This window comes from Triturus cristatus, chromosome 6 (assembly GCF_964204655.1).
Source record: "Triturus cristatus chromosome 6, aTriCri1.1, whole genome shotgun sequence".
In the NCBI taxonomy this organism is placed as follows: Eukaryota; Metazoa; Chordata; class Amphibia; order Caudata; family Salamandridae; genus Triturus; species Triturus cristatus.
In genome coordinates this window covers 699,031,027-699,054,120 of record NC_140589.1, presented here as the reverse complement: position 1 = coordinate 699,054,120, position 23,094 = coordinate 699,031,027, and the positions used below count along the sequence as shown (strand labels likewise).

The following is a 23,094-nucleotide window of genomic DNA, read 5'->3' as shown; positions in this document are numbered from 1 at the left end:
TCCGTCTAGAGAGGTATGATGCGTAAAAAAAACGCTAGACTGTGATGCGGCCCAAGCGATCCCTATGGCTACGATTAATTCGAGCATTTGAGCCACCACTTTGTTATTTGTTGCAGTTGATGCTCTAAGTCTGAAGGATATGCCCAAACGGGAGCGCCCTGCTCACTGTGGCCCACGACAAGCTGCTCCCTACCAGCGGAGCCCAAATAGGCTGAAGCCAGTCTAGGGGTGCTTCTGAAGTCCCGAATGCCAGTTCTGGACAGACAGTTGCCATGAAGAGCAACGTCAGTTCTCATTTGCATAAGGTGGGCCTCTGGCTAGGGTGGCATGCTGGGCGAAAAATCATGGACTAGGATGAGGTCCTCAGTGATCATCAGTGGCTAAGATGAAGAGACCTCAGAAGCAAAAACAACATTGTTCTGGAAATCGCTAACTACACCCTCCACCCCCCCACACTGCATGAGCCTTTCTCCGGCACCGCCTCTCTATTCTACAACTCTTTTTCTACAGCAATCAGGACCAAACCTACCTACCCTAGTCCTTCCGTTGTCTTCTAAAGATTTTATCTGATCCAATGACCCAACTGTAATTGGTTGTGTTTGTGTATATGCTCTCTCTTTATACTGCCAAGCTTCTGCCTATTCTGACATCTTGTCCCACCTTGGGGTCCTGACTGCTTCTGCTCCCCCTTCTACACTCCACCATGTTATCTCCTGCCCTCTCTTTTCTCCCTCCACCTTTCCTCTATTCAGCACCCCAATTCCCCTCTTTTTTTCAGTTTTTTGTACGATCTTTGTTCCATTGCTGTTCCTACGTAAACAGCATCTACATCTCTCAGTGCTTTTGCACTAAAACAATTGTCAATAAACTGTTAGCTATTAATTGGAAAAAGTTGTCAAAAAATAAACTGCAAATTCCTCACACAGAAACTCACTTAGTAGAGGGGCGTGGCCAAGCCGGCAACCGAAGCGGGTTAGTGATAAATTAAGTTTTTGACGGAACGTGCCGTTGTTTCTAAATAGGTCTTAGTAGTGACTGTTGTTTGAGAATTGATTTAAATGGTTGCCCAACTTTGGAATTTTGTCTTTGGATCACGCAGAATTTCGTGCACAAACGTTATCAATTTAATTGTAAATACAGAAGCAACATCCACCCAGTCGGTTTGGGTATTGTTTTTTTTTTTAATGGAAACATATACTCTGGGAACTGTTGCTTTTTGGTTCTCTCGGTTGTTGAATTTGCCCTGAAGAAGCGGAGATTCCGCAAAACACATGACGGCTACTTCAGTGCTAGGACTACCGACTAACCTGTATTATGGTTACTTAGGTGCTATAATTGTTTGGACTTTTGCAAAGTAACAATTTTGCTATTCAAAACTATCAAATGTTTTGAGCTTCTCATATTTACAAATACCTATTTTTCCCTTCTACTCGTCCCAAAAGTAAGATTGAACATTTATGGGAAACAGATCTACAGCACACTTTCTCCATACACACTTGGGATTCTATTTGGGATCTGATTCACCATTTCATGCAATGCCAGTACTACTCAAACACTTTACTATTTTTATCAGAGACTATTTTTAACTTCTATGGCTGTTTCTAAATTTATCCCTTCCCTATCCTCTAACTGCTGGTCTTGCAAAAATTCTCCCGGTACATATCTCCATTCCTTTTTTCTTTGCCCTAATATTTTCATTTTTGGGACAAAAGTATGCAAGACCATCGCCTCCATTTGTTCAATCACTTTCCCTTTTGACATTTCCTCTATATTTTTGATGCGGTCCACAGCAGGGGCTTGGGGTGCAAAGTCTTGGTAGATGGTGTTGATTTTCTTGTGAAAACAGTCTGTAAGGGTGTCACAGAGAGCTTGCAAGGGTGTGATGTTGGTTTCAGTTGCCGAGGGGTTGGTGAACTCCATACTTTCAAGGACGTCAGCTGTTTTAGCGTTTTCAGTATTCTCAAGATGGAAGTTGAGGTCTCCTAGGAAGATGTACAGATTCGAGTCGATGGCGAAAGAGGCAATGAAGTCGGGGATGGCATTGCAGATGGTGGGGCAGAGTCCTGGAGGTCTGTAGGCGAGGATGCTTCTAATGGTGGTTTTTCTGTTGGTTCGGAGTTGGAAGTTGAGGAGCTCCATGAAGGAGGTGGAGTCGTCCGTGGTGGTGGAGCATTCGAGGTTCTCCTTGTAGATTAGGGCGTTGCCGCTGCCGTTTCTGTTGGATCGATCCCGGTGTGTGATCTGGTATCCATCGGGGTTGGCCATGTATGAAGAGGATGCGGGGTTCAGCCAGGTCTCTATAATGAAGACAGCGTCTTGGGAGCAGGTCATGATGGTGTCCCAGATTTCCGTGATGGGTTTTCTGAGTGAGCGTGCGTTGATCAGCAGGCAGTTGATCTTTCCGGAGATGTTAGCGATGGCCTTGTTGGTGGTTGTGTGTGATGCGTTGTGGCAGGTGGGCGTGGCTTGGGTGATTTCCTCAGTGACGCAGGTGATGTGACATTTTGCTGCAGGAAAAAGGGTCTTCCGTGGTCCTGGGGTAAGCATGGGCACAACTGTAGATGTCCTGGCGTCCAGGCTTCAGGGCTCAAAGTTCGTCCAAGGTGAAGTGGTTGCAGTCCGTGGGGGTAGGGGTCCTAGTGCTGCACATGGTCCAGGAGTGTGCACAGCATGCTTCTGCGTGCGTTCGCCACGTGGCATCCCTACATGATCCACAGGATTGAGATAGCTTAGGCTATGTCATCTTAAACAGTCGCTGCCTGGAATGCTACCAAACTCAAGCTCTTTATTCTTTTGTGAACTTTTGCCTATTCATGTGTGCTTGCTGTATCTAAACAACTGACTGACTGAGGTATTTATTAAGCGCACTTATGCCGAGGCGTCTTGGCGCTGTGATAGAAGGAGGTGATTCGGAGATCGTATCTAAGATTTAGTGAAAAGCCAAGTTTTTAAGGCTTTTCTGAACATGGTCTTGTTTGTTCCTAATCGTAGTGATGTTGGTAGTGTATTCCATAATTTTGCTGCTTGGAATGAGAAGGCCTTACCACCCCACCGGGCCCTCTTGATTTTAGATAGGCACACTAGGCCCAAACTGGCCGATCTTAGTGTCCGAGTCGGTACATAGCGGGGGAAAAGAGACTTCATATCGTCTGCACCTCCTCCATGTACTGCTTTATGTACAAGGCATAAGGCCTTAAATTGTATCCTTCTCCGCACAGGGAGCCAATGAAGAGACCTCATGTTAGATGATGTAGGATGGTGTTTCGGGAGATCTAACAACACTCTTACTGCCGCGTTTTGCAATGACTGGAGTTTAGAGAGCAGTCTTTCACCAATTCCAGTATACAGCGCGTTGCAGTAATCAATACAGGATAGAACTAGAGCCGCTACTACTGTCTTTCTTAAAGAGAAAGGAATAAAAGGCAGTATCTTCCGAAGAACCTTAATCATCAGGAAACAGGCCGAGGTGATCTGGTTGACTTGGAAAGTTAGTGCTAGATCTTTGTCAACCAGGAAACCCAAGTTCTTCACTTTATGTGCTGGGACTGGGCAGACACCTGCTTCTGGTGGCCACCATAGATGATTCCAGATGGAGGGTTTATGGCCAAATTCGATCACCTCTGTCTTCTCTGTGTTGAGTTTGAGAAAATTCGAACTCATCCAACTCATCACACTAGAGAGGCAGTTTCTGAATCTCTCCGCAGTGATTTCCACACTTTGAGTCAGAGACACCACCAGCTGGGTATCATCAGCATATGATACCAATTTTAACCCATGAGCTTTTATTAGGTTTGCCAGTGGTGTTACATACAAATTGAATAATGTAGGGGATAGCGCCGATCCCTGAGGGACGCCACAAGGCAGTGAACCACTATCACTAACGATTTTAACAGCTCACAGCGGGCATCACCTTCCCAAACCGTTGTCCCCACGCCCATACTTAGCGATATTTCCTACAACAACATGCAGCCCACCTCTCTAAGGGCACCCAGGAGTTAGACCGGAAGTGCACAATCTGTAACATCAGAGGCTTAAATAACCCTATGAAAGGGAAACTGGTTATATCCATTCGAAACCTGCATAGCATAAAACTGGCATGCCTTCAGGAAATCCACTTCTCCTCTCGAGACGGTTTCAGATTTTCTTATTATAGCTCTTACTCCCGAGGGGTATGTATATCAATCCATAAATCTCTCCCATTCACATACCACGACCATACTGATGACATAGATGGTAGATATTTACGTGTTTCCGGTACCCTGCCTGGCAAAGCGGTGTTGCTTCTAAACATTTACACGCCCAACACGGACTCCCCTGAATTCTTCCAAACCCTCCTGCCCTGGTAGGATGCCCACAGACAGACCTGACTCTGATGGGGGGGGCAACTTTACTATACCTCATCACCCGTCAATGGACTCCACCAGCTCAACCACTATTACAAAATCTTGCCCCAAGCACACTCCCAAGAACACTCCCAAGACATTATCGACACATACCAACTCTCAGACACCTTGCACACCCACGCAAAAATGCTACACTATTGGAGGCCTTCAATATCCAGGGAGTCTGTATATATAAACACGCAGGGGTTCTGAGAAGCATCCACAGTGACCTGACCTGAGTAGAGAGGGACTTGCAGGCCGTTCACTCCACCACAACAGATGGGGCACAGATCGCCCAACTGCATAGCCGCTCGATTCTGCTACAAGAATTTTGAGACCTGGCTGACCGCAAACTGGCCCAGGGCTCGAAAAAATACTAACAATGTTACTAGATTTGCAGGTCTAGTAACTTAAAAAAAGTCTACTCAGCCTAACTGTAATGTACTTGACCCATGAACTGGTCTCAACATGACTGTCACCCAGTTCACTTTACAAAATCCTCAAACTTCAGTTAGAGAAAGAAAAGTATATGTAGTAAGGCAACTGACTAATGACCTCGGTCTCTAAAAGCTAAACAAATAAGATTTAAAGGCATTGTTATTGCTCATTCACTTTGGGAGCAATAAAGATGCCTTTAAATTTTGTTATCTTGTCACATTGGCTCCGCTTTCAGAGACAGAGGGCAAAAAAGTCAGTTTGTCTTCCTACATTTACTTTTCTTTCTGTGACTGAAGTTAGAGGATTTTCAGCTCGCCTGAGTAGGCCCTAAAAATAGCACTATGTGGAGCGGTATGTGGGGTGAGAAGAGCCTTCACTTTGATTTTTAACTTTGCTCTTATTTAAATTTTTTTTACCTGTGTTGGAAAAAATTTGTTTTTAATAGACCTGGCACTTCCGTTTTTCTCAATATTTTACTGTTCGCATTGTGATTGAGGGGATATTTGCTTTTTTGCACATCATTTTCAGGGATTGTTTTTTTCTGTGTCCTTCTTCTTTGCTTGTCTCCGCTTCCCCGGTCCAACCCCGGCCTTGCTGCCGTTCGATTGGAGGGAAGCGGACACACCCCCTTTCTCCAGCCTACCGGCCTCTTAGTTTCTTTCATTTCCGGAGAGGGCGGGGATTGGAGTTTAAAGCGCCCGGCCAGCTATTTAAGCTGATACTGGGTCGGACGCGCGCCGGGACAAGTGTGGGAAATGCTGCCCTTCCAGCGCTAAAAGCAGTATATACTTCGGAGACTTTGACAACTTTCAATAATAGGGATAATTGTAAATGGCTCATCCCACTGGAATCAATCTTTGGGGCTTGCTCCTGCTATAAGTGCAGGATTAATCTTCCCTTTGAGATGCCTATTGTCAAAAATAATAATAAATCTAGTCCTGCTAGAACTAGAGGCCATGGTCAGCTTAAAGGAGGCCTGATCAATGCCAGATCTATGTGTAAACATAGTCAAGATGTTAGAGATCTCATTTCAGACCACCAACTAGATTTATTGTTCATCACTGAAACATGGTTAAAAGACTGGAGTAGCCCGGATGTTGCTGACTCTGTCCCACCCGGCTACTCGATATACAGGAAAGATCGAATGGTAGGCAGAGGAGGGGGGCTGGCCATTATTTTACGAGACACATTTTCCTGCACCTACTTTGATCTCGAAACAATTAAAGGAGCCGAACGTCTTGGATTTTGCCTCTCCCTCAATGCCACATCGTGTTTTTCAGGAGCTCTTATCTACCGCCCACCAGGCCAAAGTTCTACTTTTATAGAGCCACTTGGTGACTCTTTATGTTATCTTTTACTCAAATATGCAAATTTTACACTCTTAGGCGATTTTAACCTTCATTTAGAAGGTAGTCCCGATTCAGGTACAGATAATTTTCTCCAAATTTTAGATCTGTTCTCGTTACAACAACTAGTGAGGGGACCAACACACCTGGCGGGGCACACCTTAGATGGGGTTTGTTCTAATCTGGCCGGTTTATCGGCCGATACCCCTTCTCCACAGGTATGGTCTGACCATTTCTTTGTCCCTCTTAAGCTCAGGGTGCCCCAGAAATCTTATCTGGAGAAGCCCTCTAACGAATTCCATCAGGGGCCTAACTGGGCACATATTGTCGGTAATCCTAATCTAGCTACCTTGGCGCAGGCCCACACGCCTGCTTTGACAGGTAACACAGAATTAGATTCACGTCTATTTCAGTCCTGGATATCCAAAGTATGTAATATACTTTCCCCCCAGGAGAAGCGGAATAAGCCAAAAAAAACAAAAATTTAAAAAAAACGCTTGGTTCAAGCCCTTGCTGGCACAAGCGCACTTGCTTTGTAAACAGCATGAGCGACAATGGAGAAAGTTTTATACTGATGAACAAAAAATAGTGTTTAAAAAGAGCAGAAAAGCTTACTTTCGACAGATTAAACTGGCAAAAAAAGAATATTTTACTAATAAAATAATTTCAGCCAAGGATGATCAGAAAACCATCTTTTCAATAGTGACTGATCAGAAAACCATCTTTTCAATAGTGAAGTCATATACAAATACCAAAGTGGAGCAGAAGGAACTTCCAGTCTCGCAGCAATTGTGTGATAGTATTTCACTATTTTTTGAGGAAAAAAATTCAAAAAATTCAAAGAGATTTTCCGGTCTCCCCTATCTATAATCAGGAATTCTCTCCTGATCCTCTTTTGGTGGAAAGCTCTGTCTCTATCTGTACTTTTGAATCAGTCCCATTGGAGCTGACTCGTGCAGCAATAGTAAGTTGTAAATCATGCTCGCCATTGGCTGCCTGCCCCCGATGATTCTTCATAAAATTCTAGAGACAGTGAATCCTACTATTAATCATATAGTTAACTCCTCTCCAAGGACAGGCATTGTACCAGACGAGTGGAAGCTCGCCCTGGTAAAACCATTAAAAAAGAAACAAAATATTGACCCGCTGGTACTGTCAAACCTTCGTCCGGTTTCTCTCCTTCCCTTGTTAGGAAAAATAACTGAGAAATGTGTCCATAAGGAACTAACTAAGTTTATTGAAGAGCAACAAATCCTCCATCCACAACAATCTGGATTTCGCTCAAAACACTCTACTGAATCGGCTCTCATGGAAATATCTGATATTCTTAAAATGATTGCCGATAAAAGGTAAGAACGCGGTCCTGATTCTTTTAGACTTGTCGGCCGCATTCGACACCATCTCACAAGATATTATCTTGAAGCACCTCGAATGCAGCGGCATTTCCGGTACGGTATTGGAATGGATTAAGTCGTTCTTTTCTAACCGGAGACAAGCAGTTACTTTAGGTACGTTCCTCTCTATCGAACGCAACCTTACGGCAGGGTCCCTCAAGGGTCTTCTTTAAGTCCCTTATTATTTAATATATATATATGACCCCACTTATCTCTTTGATTGGATCTTTTGGGATAGAGGTCAACTCATATACAGATGACACGCAGATGATCCTCTCAATAGATAATGGTTCCGTTGATGCTGAGACTAATTTTCAATTTGTTTGACTGCTGTTCTTGGGTGGATGAGGAATAATCAATTAAAATGTAACACAGACAAAACCGAAATTCTCCCAATAGGGAAAAATGTTCTCTTCCAGCCTTCTAAATGGTGGCCTGAAGGTGCGACCCCTCCGCCAGATGTGGTAGAAGTTGCCAGGAACTTGGGGGTTCAATTTGATACCTCACTTTCCTTTTTACCCCATGCTAAGGCAGTGGCAGGAACCTGCTTCAGACTGATTAAATCTTTTTTTTTTAAAAATAATAATAATTTCTCCCTTTGGCAGCAAAGAAATCAGTGGCTGTGGCCTTGATACTTTCGCGCCTAGATTATTGTAATGGTCTCCTGGTAGGAGTCAATAAAGCCATCTTATAGAAATTACAGGTCGTGCAGCATGCAGCAGCACGGCTAGTGCTTAAACTTCCAAGACGATCTTCAGCCTCTGCTGCTTTGAATAGTCTGCATTGGCTTCCGGTGCATAAGAGAATCCTCTTTAAGATTCTCCTGATCACTTTTAGAGCTAAGCTCAAGGTGGGACCCAAATACCGGATGGCACGTTTTGTCCCATACACTACAATAAGACCCCTCAGGTCTTCTTCAGCAAATTTGCTTAAACTCCCCAATTTTAGATACAAATTGAAAGGAGGTAAGACCGCGGCTTATCTGGGTGCCAAAGCCTGGAATCTGCTCCCTTCACATCTTAGTCTATGCAATACTGAATCTGTTTATAGGAAGGCTTTGAAGACCTGGGTTTTCAATTCCTATGATGAATTCGGTCTAGCTCTGATTTAATTTCATATAGGACTCATGCTCACCCCCAATCCAGCGCCAGGATACTCCTCACGGAGTGATAGTTGCGCTTTACAAGTACTTTCTCAACTCAACTCAACTCTTCCTGATTAAATTTGGCTTGCAATAGTGAGTGGATTTTTCGAACCCTGTGGCCTATCTAGGTAAATGTGCCCATGCCCGCCCTTATGGGGAGGGAGAAAGACCAGGCCGCACTCTAGCGCGTCTCCTAAGCTCTAACTACCGAAACACCTACAAAACAAGTCTACTTACTTAGGGAAGCACAACTGTTGCAGACAGCACCAGTATAGTCCAGCCATTTCTAACTTATTACCAACAATCTATTAGCACGGTCCCTGAGGGCCGTGTTAATGGATTGCTGGGTCCTAGCAATGTAATAAGGGCAAATATCATAGGGTCAGAGTCTTTAGCAAAAGCAGAAAGAGTTGTGGTTATGTCACTTAAGCATATTTTTGTTGTGGGGAGCTATTTAGGACCCCTGCCATATGGAACAAGCATTGGCATAGCCAATAGGTCTCGCTTTTGGGACCTTATAAGTATTTAGTTAGGCAGCACAATATCCTTGGTGCATTAACATTAACTGTTGCATGGTTAAACACTTATAAGGTCCCAAAGGCAAGACCTATTGGCAATGCCAATGCTTCTTGCTCTTTCTTAGCCCAACAGCAGCAAACAGGAAGCGAGAAATGGCAAGGACAATCTTTCCCAATGGATTTCCTCAGCTGCTGTTCCACAAAAGAAGGTCATAACTGAGCACAAAATCGATAACCATTTCTCAATAGACATTACATATTGATATAAGATGATTGATTTTTAATTTAAAAATGTGTTGACATGACAACAGCAGCAAGGGAAAATCTGTGCGTGCTAATGTTCATTATGTTCCCCAATATCTGCGATCCGTGAGCTCTAGCAGGAAATAACAGACAATTTCCTTGTTGAATGTGTAGTTATGTGTTCCAGGTTAGGTGCTCAGTTTCACATCCAATCAGCCCACGAGTTAGTCTCCATCATCCAATGGGAAACACTGAATCGAGGTTAAAAAAAAAAAAAGAAAAAAAAAAAAAACACCACGCATAATACTGCTACCATGCATCAACAGTATTTTCAAAGACAATTTTTGCACCCAGTAAAAGTGCACCTCTGAGAATTAAGCTTTCAGAGTTCACGAATATTTCAAACCAAATGTTCATCTAACTGGTGCCTCTCATGGGCCAATAATTTATTGAGAAAATCATAAATTGCCTAGGGTTATTTATTTTATACTATATGCTAAATCACCCCTGAACCAATTTTTTTTTTGTAAAGCCTCATTAAAATTCTACACTTGCTATTTAATAGCAAAGTAATTGCACTCTGGGTGATTAAAAAAAAGAAATAAGGACATGGGCAAATAAAAACCTTTAACATTCTGAAACGATAGGAGAGTTTTTCTTTTTTTTTTAAATTGTGCCTACTTCCTGTAGCAAGCATGTGGCTGCAGTAGGGAACCCGCCGCAGTGGCGGCGTTCCGAGGCGTCAGTCCAGCTCTCTCAGCCCGCTGGACTGTGACATCGTTTCCAACAGAACGGAGTCCTGGCTTCGACCTGCTGGAAACCAACCAGTGTGGCATAAGACGCGGTGCGCTGTCCCTCCTCCCAGAGGGATAGAAAGGCTGATGACAAAGCTAAGGCTGCAGGTATAAATAAAAGTAAAATGCAATTATCTTCAATTGCAAGCTGCTAGAGATGGGTGGGAGCGTGTGACGCAGCGAGAGAGGTAGGGGAGACAGCAGAGGGATACTTAACAGGAGTGCAGCAGGAGCAGTGGCATCGGGGCCGCGGTTTTGAGGGAACCCATACAGCCCTTTTTGTGGTTTTCTTTTAGTAAGCATTTTTGGGCAGAAGTGAGGGGGATTGGGGTGTAGACGCCAGGGTGAGATGAGAGGGAAGCAAGAGTTGGGAGGGACAGGGAAGAGATGGATTGACAGAAGAGTTAGGGCAGGTGGGGATGGGTCGAGAGTGAGGGAAGGCGAGAGAGGGACGACGGAGGTGATAACGTCGTCAGCGGGTAGTGATGAAATATAAAGAAGACATGCGTAGGAGGACGAGAAATGGGATAAGAAGTGTGGGTGTCTGGGAGGAGGCGGGAGAGAGGAATGGAACTGAAAAACAGGTGCAAGAGAAAAAGATGGAGTGATGGGGTGAAAGGGAGAGAACAATAGAAGCAGATGAGAGGGAGCAAGGGTGTAAGAGGAAGGGGGGAGGTGACAGCTCGGGGTGAGCTGTGAAGGAGCGATGGTCTGGGAGGGTGAAATGGAGACGAGGCAGAGGGCAGGGGTTCATGGGCATGAAAAAGAATATGCGTGTGTTCATCGCACCCAACGGTGATGTCATACTTTCTCGGGGTGACGTCATAATGTCGCGGATATGAGAGCCTGAAAAACAAAACAGAGTCATACTACAGTGTAAAGTAACAGTAATTTAATACAGGTGCACCTGAACCGAGGAAGGTGAAACCAGCAGGATTCCCAAAATGTAGTGACGCGGTTTGTTCCCTTAACACCCACGGGCAGGACTGATCGTCAGCCAAGCTTCACCTCTTGCAGTCAGTGTTGGTTATCTCACAGGGAAAGTACTAGCAAGGCTACTCGAATTACGTGATTTAGCAGCCTGCAGTAATTTCCACATACTTATGGGTTTGAAGCATTCTGAACTTGGCCTCGGCTGGTCGAGGAACGAGGTAAAAACGAAGGGGGTTTTCGGGTGCAAAGCAACCATTTAAAAGAAGTGCGCACGACACGCAGCTTGGGGAGCCACTAGAAGCCCTGCCTTCATCCGGAGCGATTCTGGCGGGCTGCGATTGGAAGGGTTTCAGCACCGCTGACTTTTCGCTGGGATTTCACAAGCACTGGCCGCGAGCAAAAAGAAAACGTGCGGCCGCGAGTAGTGTGCGCACGGGAGCAAAAAGAAAAAAACACCACGCGAGTGGTGCGCACAACGGCAAAAGCAGGCTGGCGAGTGGTGTGCGATGTGTGCGTACCATGACGAGAGAGGAAAGCCAAATGGTGCCTCTGCTCGTCATTGTGCGCGTAACCGCATGCTCTATGCCAGCCAAAAGCGTGTGGTAGCACGTAAAAAACCCACACACTAAATGTCTCGCTGAGGAGCGCATTCAAAGTTCAGGGGTATACAATTCCTATAGCCCGACTCGCAGGACATATTGTTTGGGGTCAAGGGCAACAAGTTTTAATGTTTATGTTATCCTTGGGACACATATGGGCCCAAACCCCTGCAGCACAAACCCTTTGGCTGCCAGTTTACAATACCACATTATGGATCAGGAAAGGGAATTGTCTGCAGTTAGGCTAATATTTATGTCCATATGTTAATGCTGTTTGAACTTGTATTTATGATTCATTAATGCAAAGCCTTTATTATTAGGGTGAGGACTCTAAGGAAATGTTGTAAGCTCTGACTGCACTGGTGACAGTGATCCCAGGATAAAAATGTATACACACATTTGCAAAGTTTAACAATATGAGGCTACGTATAATGCTCCCAGAATGCCCTCTGATTAGTCGCAAATATTTGCAGAAACTTGCAAGCAAGATTGATGCGTCTTTGCTTTCAAAATAAAATGTTCACGAAAAAAAAATTAACTAGGAAATACAACGTTTTGCTAAACTACTGTGAAATTTTAGGTACAATTTCTTTGAAGTGTCATCTAGTAAAATATGTTGATGCATGCTAATAGTCTTAAAAATATTCAGAATAGAAAATCCGCGCAACCAGTTTGGTGAAGATTATGGGAAACATGAAAATAAACAATCACTGGCAAGGCCAATAGGTCTGACATTGGTGGTCAGCCTTTTGGTTTGTAAATGCATGTCTTGTTTTGTAAAACATTGATGTGGAAGCTGCCAGGCCCTCCCCATAGAACAAACATTGGCAAAAAGCAATATTATTTTTTGGTCTGAACAAAACATAATGCCATAGTTCCTGGCCCTGAACAAAAGTTGTGAAAGAATCAAATGCTATCACTCACAGTGAAGGTAGCCTACAGACAGAGAGACAGAATTTTGATAAAAACAAAAGATCTTGGTTAACTCAAGACGTAATTAGGGACCCAATTCTTAAATTAAGTGACAAAAGACACCCATGGTATGTGTCCTTGAAGTAGTGCAGATTAACAGCTTGTATGAATTCACAATAATTTACAGAAATAGGCCAGGGAACCGTACTCCTAGAAAATATTTGCAACATGCATTTTAGCACTAGAAAATATGTATATGTAGATTTGCTCATGGGACAATCTTTAGAGTGTTGTTTACAAGTTAACTTTCCTTCCAACCACTTTCTTTCCTTTCCTTCCAACCACTTTCTTCCCAACCTAGGAAGAAGTTATACTTCTGCCTTTGCTAGAACATTTCCAACCTTTCTCAGTATGGGTAAAGATTAGAAAGAAGCTTGTGAAAACCCCTAAAACATGCAGGTTAGTAGGTTTTCACATACGCAAAAGCACATTGCAACCCTGGAACTATACCTAAACACTACCTAGAGTCCCAGTATGTAGATAAGTGGAAAGGTGGCAAAATAAGGGAATTGCTAAAATTGAAACTCTTAAATAATGAGATGCTGCTATAATTGGTCGCTGTACTATTTAGCACCAAAGGGACAAGTAAATTTTTTTTACAGGGCAAGTAGAATTATGAAGCAACCTGTCCCATGGACAAATATATATTGTACATTCCACAGAACTGAAAGATGAAAGAGAACAAGAATACACGCAAGAAGGCCCGATTAACACAATAGGCCTCCAGAGAGTGTTGTGCGGTGAGGAGCGACCACGGCGGGCGGGGCAGGGCAGTCAGCAGGGGTGCACCTCCTCGTCTCCCTACCCCACATAGACTGGAGGGACAGTTTGGGATACTGCTGTGATACACGGCCTGAACAAACAGGGAGACTGGTGATCCAGTCTGAAAACATAAAAATCAACAGGGTGCTCTGGATGGTCAAAGCAAAGGGAATTTATCATAGGCCGTCTGAGGGGCAGTGGATTGGTATGCCCGACCCTGGGGCCATCGCTGAACAATCTGCCCTGGCCATCGCTGAACAATCTGCCCAGGCCCGCTGAAACTGGTTGGTTGGGAAGCGACGAAGAAGCTGGCGGCCACCTACCGAGTATAACCCCGAATGAAAGAGGAGCGGGTGCCTAAAATATTTGGCCCCAGAGATCAAAGGGAAGCCAAGAAGGGGTCGCAATAAAGGTAGAAAGATAAGTAATTGGGGGGTGGGGGGAGGGACCCCTGCGATGACGAAGGGTCACCCCCAGAAACACACACAACAAAATCACCTAGACAAATACACAGTGAAGATGTCTGCTCCCAGGCCGGTGACCGAGGGGGCGGGGGCCTCCACTTCCCAAGTAGATCATTACCCAGATGGAGAGCCCTCCGTGCGAACAATAATGACTGCTATTCAGGAGCTCAGGGGCTCCATAGCCCATACTGACCTAAGTTGGACGCAGTAATGGGAGGATGTTAATTTGCTCCGGGCAGACTTTCACAACATTTCGGAAAAGGTGGCAGTGGTAGAAACACAAATAAATGGACTGCTCGCCACAACCAAACGCCTGGAAGAACAGGGGCAGAACCTTACAAAACAGAGTGTGATCATCTGTGCAAGACTGGAGGATCAAGTGGAAAGGGTGAGGCGCAACAGCATTAGGGTGGCAGGGGTCCCGGAGGGCTCTGAAGGCCCCAGCGTGGCCCCGTTCTTGGAGGACTTAATTCTTAACAGGCTCAAACAAAAACATGTCCAAGTCCAGTGCCAACACAGAAGCTTTGATGAAGTTAAGAAAGCTCTACGTGCCAAGGAACTGTAATACATGATGCTCTACCACTCCAAGCTAAACGTTCTCACAGATGGAAAGACATTGCACTTTCCCGCTCCAGAAGAAGTATGGGACTGGCTAGAGGGGTGGAGAGTGGTCAGAAAAGGGACTACAGGTGACAGACGAAGGGACAAGGTTAAGGATCCAGGTGAGAGGAGAGTCGCCCCCCTCTAGACAGCCACTGAGATTCGCGTCCCCCTGAGAGGACGCGGATCTCAGTACAAATCTCACTGAACTGTGAGATTTGTGGGGTGGGGAGGGCAACGGGCTGCGAGTTGGCACTGATATGTTCGGGGGAGTGGGTTGTGTGTGGGGAGGGTGAACGGGAGACATTTCTAACAGCTGAAATAGAAATGGGGGTAGGGGCTGCATCAGGTGGGGGCCAGAATGGGCCGACATGGGTTCCTTGTTTAGAGGGGATGTTCTCAATATAGACAAAGTACCCATCCGACGGGCTGTTGACTAGGCAGCTGCATCATGTCCTGCTACTAGATGCTAAGTTTGGAGCGGCAGGCACTATGCAAGTGGGTAGTTCGAATTCCACTAAGCAAGGAATCGGGGTGGGTTCTGGGTTTTACTGTTTACATTAGCAGTTATTGAGGCTTTACTGCACTACATCTGTTGTGGGTGCGTTAATGAGGGGTAGGGGGGCTAAACACATGGGTTTTCCTCTGGGTGGTGAGAGGGGGCACACATACCCAACAGCAACTGGAGGTATATTTCTTGGACAGCAAAGATGGTAGAGACATGTGAGGCCACACAGAGGTCAGAAATATGGTCCTGGAATGTTAGTGGCTGGGAAGTGGCATTAAACACACAGAATTTGCAACACTTAAAACACCACGGCCCGGATATCATAGTTATACAAGAGACACATTTGCGGGAACATCACTATAAAGCATTGGACAGAATGGGATGTGTTTTGAAAGCCCACGCAGGAGACACATCTGATTCAAGGGGAGTGGGAATCCCGATTAAAAAAACGCTACCCTTTATCTTCCAGAAAGTGTGGAGAGATGACCACGGATTATATGTAGCCCTTAATGGGATAGTTCTCAATATCTGTTCAGTTTATGCCCCACTTCGACTTTTGACAAGGACTCTCCCTATTCTTGGGGACCTACTGCTGGAACTACCTCCGGGAACATTAATGATGGGGGAGGCTTCAATGCGGTCTTTGACCCGAATATGAACAGGACCGGCGCCAGAAGGGAGAGAAGGCCCCACTCTCTCAGTTTGCCTCGGCGATGGGCCCGGCAGACCTTTGGAGGAAACTAAACGTTAACACTCGACAATATACATATTTCTCAGCACCACACTGTAGTTTTTCCAGAATGGACTACTTACTAACCCTCCGATCTCAGCTGCCGCGATTTACGGCAGCTGTACAATTGGTAAGAGGAATATCAGACCACTCTCTGGTGGATGTCCAATTGCTGGGCCCGACAACGGACTATCAGAGCCCACCTAGGCTGGAGTGCTGGTATCTGAAAGACAAAGATACCAGAGACAAAATATGCAAAGATGCTGACCTTTACTTCAAATAAAATCAGGGATCGGTTGACTCGACACTGACCCTATTATGACTGTGTTAAGGGGATATAACCAAGCAATAGTAGGGGGGAGAAAAAATGAATCCAGACGACAATGCGCCGAACTGGAGAAGAAGATAATAGAAAGGGAAGCACAAGACGAAGGAAACGTGAAGCGTGAAATAGATTGACACCAATTGCTCTCTACAAACAAGATTTGAGAGCATTGATGGAAAACCTAGGTAGTATGCAAGCCCTGGCGATGCAGCGACGTCTTTATGATGTTGGAGATAAAGAGGCTAAACTGCTTGCATGGCTGGAAACACGTGCTAAAGAGCGGTCATGGGTACGCAAGGTGAATAACGAAATATGGACTGTTCTTGAAACCCATGCGGGAATAGCTCAAACCTTCGCCTCTTATTATGAGGCCTTGTATGCTTCCAGAACTTCTATGACTGATGCTGACTGTACAGACTTTCTTAAAGATGTGACCCTCCGGACGCTAACAGGGGAAGAGCAGGAGGTCCTAGACGCTGATTTGACCGAGTAAGACCTGCAACGGGCTTTGAGGGAGTTACAGCCGGGCAAAGCACATGGGCCCAACGGCCTACCAATTGAGCTATACAAAGGCCTAGCAGGGGTGGTTATCACACCGATGCTGGCAATGTATCGAGAAGTACTCTCCGCTGGCTGTCTTCCACTTGACCAGAGGATGGCAACGATAGTGGCCATACAAAAAGAGGGAACGCCCCTAACCGAGTGTAGCTCATATAGACCAATATCCTTGCTCAACGCAGAAGTAAAAGTATTGGCCAAAATCTTGGTAACAAGGCTATGGGGGGGGTTCTTTGCTCGATAATACACCCCGATCAGTCGGCATTTATTCCCTGTAGGAGTACACGGCTCAACCTGAGGCGCCTATATGGGGTACTCCATTTAACTGAAGAGAGACACAAATAGTGGTGATGGCCTTAGACACAAGAATGGCATTTGACTTAGTAGAGTGGAACTACATCTTTGTAATGTTAGAAAAACTCAGTTTTGGCCCCAAAATCAAAACATGGGTCAAATAACTTTACAAGGCCCCCATTGCCAGAGTCAGGGTGACCGAACAACCTCACGCAACTTTGAGCTCAATAAAGGTGCCTGACAGGGATGCCCGCTACCCTCTATGATGTTCGCTTTGGGTCTCGAACCACTAGCAGATGGATCAGTCGGGATCTTCTGATCTGGGGTACACCTGTGCCAGGAGGATGGGAAGAAAAAAATCTCACTATACACAGAGGATGTGTTATTATACACTGCTCAAGCCCAGAACTTCATAGTTAGAGCAATGCAGATATTCTGAATATTTGGGAGCACTCGGGCTACACAATTAACTAGACTAAATCAGTAATATACCCCCTATCGGGTGAAATTCCTTGCCTGCCCTGTGACTATTTGGCCCCGATGAGCCCAGAAGGGTTTAAATACCTAGGAATTTATGGTACACGAGACCCACATGAGTTCCTCAGACGAAACGCTTATCTGCAGCTATGACACACTAGGAATCCTTGCCGTTAGTGGGTAGAGCGCCCCTTTACAAGATGATGACCCTCCAGAGGCTGCTCTATGTAATGCACAGTACACCCTACATGATTCTACTAACGGTGATTAGGGGCATCGTCCAAGCAGTCCACAAACTACTGTGGAAAGGGGGTGCTCAGAGAATTGCTCTAGCCAAACTACAACGGGGGGTATATGATGGGGGACTGGCAGTCCCCGGCGTCCAAAAATATTACTGGGCCTCGCAATTGATTGTAATCAATGACTGGGCTTTCATGGACCACCAAGATCCAGCTTACAGGGTGGACAGAGGGTGCATGGACCCAGGAGGGTAAGACAGGCAGAGGCAACTGGTCACAACACACACAGGTTGTAGTACATGTATGGCATACAGCTACCAAGTTTCTGGGATGGAAAGGGAAACTGATGGCCCAGACACCATTATGGTACAGCACACTCTTGCCAGAGGTGAGAGGGCTATACGGATTTCAAACATGGAGACTCATTGGTATAGAGTACCTAGGTGACATAAGGAGAAATCAGAATTACATAAAGTTTACTGACTCTTAATTTTTTTTGACTTGGTAGAATCGGAACGCTTCCGGCACACCCAGTTAGGACATGCATTGCATTGTCGCCTGTCGGTAGGTGGGCAATTGCCTGACACCTCGCCATTAGTGAACCGAATACTGACTGAGGTACTGACTAAGAAGGGAGTATCACTAATCTATAAGAAACTAATCAATAATTCCCCGGACCTACTGGGTCCCCTGCGATTGGCATGGGAGGACGATCTGGGAGAGACACTGGACGATGAAGACTGGACAGAGGCCCTACTGGTCCCCCGGGATATATCCATTACAGTGTAATTCAGACAGGTCCAACTTAAGGTACTCCACAGATACTATTATGCGCAAACCCTTCTCTACAAAATAGGCAGGGCAAACTCCCCACTATGCAGAAAGGGTTGTGGGAGTGAGGGGTCCTTCTTCCACAACCTTTGGGATTGCCAGCAGCTCAAAGTGTATTGGGTCCAGATCATATCAATAATGGCGAGGGTGAAGGAGGTAGGAATCCCTGTTGAACCCAAATGGTTATCCTGGGAATAAAAGGGGTGCAAAATAAATCTGGCTAAGAATGGCAGCAGGGGTAGCAAAGCGAAACACAAGAACATGGGGACCACGACCATACCGGCGGCTGAAGACTGGATGGCGGACCTAGGTTGGGGCCAGAGGGCGGAACAGGTGGTCTACGCAGCAAGAGGCAGCCTCAAAAAGGGGACAAGTGTGGGGTGATTTGAGGGCCTTCAGGGGATAGAGCTTATGGGATAAGTGAGTGGGTAATCGCGTGGCAAAAGAAGACAAGGTGTACTATGCAAATCGATTCAAATGAACGTAAAAGCACCTAGTTTATATGTCTGGACTCTGTAACAAAATGGGTTGTGAGGCACCAAGGCAAATGTTTGTGTGCTACAACCTCATTGTGCCATCGAAGTAGGATTTGTGAGGCGTATTGTTTGGTAATCAATAAAAAGATTTTTTTGGTTAAAAGAATACAGGTAATGTGAAAAGAAGGAAGGAATAAATAGAGGAAAGGAGTGGAGGTACCAGGGTACATGTTGGGGTAGAAATGCTAGTTCATAGGTCAGAGTAGAATTGCAAGCATAGGGGAAGATATATAGGTAGAAGGGTATAAGTAGCAATAGAGGTAATTTGGAGTAGACACTGGTATATAGGCTGGGGTAAGTTATAACCAACGCATTGGGGGCATCCATTTCATTGTGTATTATAAAGAGAGGGGCAAATCAGATATCTCTGTTAAATGCCACTAAACACTACTGAAAAAACAGAAAATTAAGCCTGTAGCAAAACAGTTTTCTGGATTCCATAATTTACTAAAACCTCCCTGAACAGTTCAAATTAGAGCATTAAAAAATAACTCTAAAGAGACGTAGCTGTAACAATTATATAATTACCAAAAACAAAGCTTTGGCCATAATGGATTTACACCATAATCTTAACAAAATAAATGAGGAGTGGGTATAAGGCCCCAGAGAAAAACCTTTTTAACTAAGAAGTGGGCTTTGTGATACCAATAAAGCAGAAGCCCAGTTTAGATTTACTAGCCAAAGACTGTCAAAGCAGTTAGAGACCCGACTAAAGGTAAATAGGTCTACTTTACTGCATTTCAATTTAATAATCTAAAAGCTTCCTGGATCTTAATGACCCAAGTCAAAGCAAATTTGGTGAACCTAAGCAGACATATGATACTAGAATGCTACTAAAAATATAGACTTAAATCATAACAAAAACGTTTGCTAAATTGTCCCCGACGAGCAGAAATACTTTTGGCTCTGATGCCAGAAATCAATGTAAAGTGAAACCTACATGTAGGTATGAAGCTAAAATGGCAAAGGAGACATACGTGAAAACTATTTTCACAAATTTTCACCCTAACCATGGTGGCACTGGCTCATAGAACTAATGAAATCCAAAACATCAGCGGCTTTACCTACCCTGATAGGAATTATATGGTTACAATTTTTGGATTACATGATGATCGTAATGTGTAAGGAAGACATCACCCCTAAATTACAATTGTTCATCTTGGTTTGTGCATCCTTTATAAAAAAAAATTTAAAAGCCCAGACATGGTTCCCTTGCTCACAATGCCACTGGATTCAAGCTAGCCTGGCTGATGAGGGGTGTTACCCCGAAACCGGTCCCAGGATGCTTGTTTCCCCATCCAGGAAAGACCTGGCTTTGCAGTTCGGGCTGGACTGTTCCCATGAGGCACAGGCTCAAGACTGATTTGCATATGGCTGGGTCTGAACTGGGGTGGTGAAGTCAGCTAAAGAACGATGATTAATTCAACCCAGATCTGTGACTGGGGGTGAGTGTCTGAAAACTTTCAGCGCTCTGTCGATCATCTCCTTGTGTTTGCTTTGCTATATCTATGCCTTAGTGGGCAAAAAATCAATGCCAATCAGATTTTTTTCACTGAGTAGCTATTTGCTTCAAATGCTTGAATAGTACTTATATTATATATGCAATTAAAGAATTCACGTTTTCCGGTGAGCCCCGCCTTATATGGGAACACAAAAAGTCCCAGGTAACTAGAATGCTCCTGCATAGCTCAGTTCTAACATGCAGACTACAGATTCAAGAAATGCAGCAAACTATGTCCACTACTGAACTCAGAAACACTCTACATTGGACGTTTGAGGAAAAATAAAAGCTGTGGATGACAAGTAAGGAATCATCACCCCGAAACTACATTAGTTTATCTTGGATTGTGCATTCTTTATAAAAAAAAAATTAAAAAATTTAAAACAAGGAGTTATGAGCTCTTTAGTAAGGCCCAATCATGTCAATGCTTGTCAATATTTGACAAAAAATATGTTCCTCCAGCACAGTTTTAGGATTTACAGGTATCTGTACATTTTACCGTGTTACTAGATAGTCTCCATGAACAAAAAAAAGATTACATTAATGCTCTTAGCAAATACTATGAAAAACTATAGTAATATGCCATTAACCTAAAACGCATTCCACTGTGATCTCCAAAGAGTTACATTTTTGTTTGGATTTAAAATAAGTTTCTCAAATAGCTAAATAGGAGTGACATCAACCTTGTTTAATATAGCAGGAACGACCTTATTATCCATAAAATAATCAACGTGCAACAGTCAGCTCAAGTGGCAGTGGCATTTTAACAGAAAACATAAAATAAAACATGGGCATGGCCATTCTGATACAAAATACTTCCAGAAAATAGTTCATCACAACAAGCCCACATAGCAATTAAATATTATAGTGAATTAAACATCTAAATCTCCAGAAGGAGCTCCTCGTAGAATTGTTGATTTCTTAGCCACAGCCTGAATACAACACATTTGTAAAAGTAGTAACCATGTAACAAGGCAACACACATTATAATAACTTTGTAACTAAAACGCAAGTGCTTGTTTAAAGACATGTATGTTATTCAAACATAGTATTCTCTTTGTTTGAACAGACTGCCATAAGTAAATAAAATGTCCATCTGCATCTGTAAAACACATGCATAAAAGAAATATCCTTCGATTATTGTGTTGGTCCATCAAGCTAACTACTCCATCCAAAGTTAAAGTGTACTGAACGGTCAAATGCAGAAAATTAATGTGCACCCAAGTTTTCAAAATCGTATTTAATATCTTTGGCTAATCAGAAAGTGACAACTATGTAATAAGTACTCAATTGATTTGTTAGTATTTATCTTAACCAAACTTATTCTGGTCTGAACACTGCTCACATTCTTTGCTTTAACATACTTCAGAAATACTGAATAGATCCAAATTTGTAAAATTATTACTGTTAAAATTAACGGTGGCTGCTGGATGTCATTGAGAGGTACTTTTCTTCTAGCTAATGATTATTATTGGCTAAACAATGTTTGCAGTCAATTAAAATGTTATCCAGTAATTAAAAGCAGGCTGGCGACAAGACATTCAAATAGGGAGAGAATAAACCTAGGGATCCTTACTTTACTGAGATGAAATAATCTATACATGCACTTACACAATGTATTTCTATCCCAAGGACTCCAAGGAATACTAGTCTGCTGTAAAGCACCACAAGCATGCCACTGTTGAAATAATAGATGCAACCGCACATCCTCCATAAAACAGGATAAACCCATATAATAGACATGTTTGACGTCAGTTTAATAAAATGTGTTTCTTTGAATGAAAGTAATTGCAACCCTCTGAAAGACAACAATCTTTGACCAGGTTAGCTCACCATTTAAAAAAGGTAATAGTTATGGTTTAGTTTGTGATAGGATTATTGTAAGGATTGTTTTCAGAATTATGAGTAATGAGGGCCTTTATTATTCTGGATAGATCAAAGTGAGATGATCAAACTATGAGCAGGAATTCGTAATGGGTATGTGAGGTATCAGACCAATTTACACCAGTGTTGAACTATTCGGATAAAAACAGACCAATAGCATTTAAGTACATGGTTTATTGCAGAAAAATGGGAGACGGTCCTTCATTACTTCAGGTTTTCTTTCATATCCTGAGTTAAAGTCATTGAGTTTGGCAGCTGTATCCATGATTCAAGTTCACAGAGTACATCACTAGAAAACATTTGCTTGACTCAACAGAATAGTCTCAGCTACTTAACTAATTGGTTATCTCTCTTCAAAGCAAATTTTGCTAATTAAATAAATGTGAGTAGATAAAGGGTGTTTCCAAAACCTGTCACTATTTTCAATACACAGACATTAGTGTGCTTAAAAATACCCATCTTTGAATACTGACAATTCGTCACCTCTAAAATTTCCATTCAAATTATTACTCACAGCTACCTCGTGAGAGGGAAGATGTAGTGTAGTGGCAAAGACATGAAACCTGAAACAACATTCTTGTATGTCCTGGCTGGACTCTGTACTTGACCGCGTTATGTTACC

The 23,094-nt window shown here is 43.8% G+C and overlaps 1 protein-coding gene across 2 annotated transcripts in view; it reads right to left on the bottom strand.

The window, feature by feature from the left end:
• ASCC3 (activating signal cointegrator 1 complex subunit 3) overlaps window positions 1–23,094 on the bottom strand; it is a 2,113,369-nt gene that overhangs the window by 2,076,409 nt on the left and 13,866 nt on the right. The window lies entirely within an intron of this gene.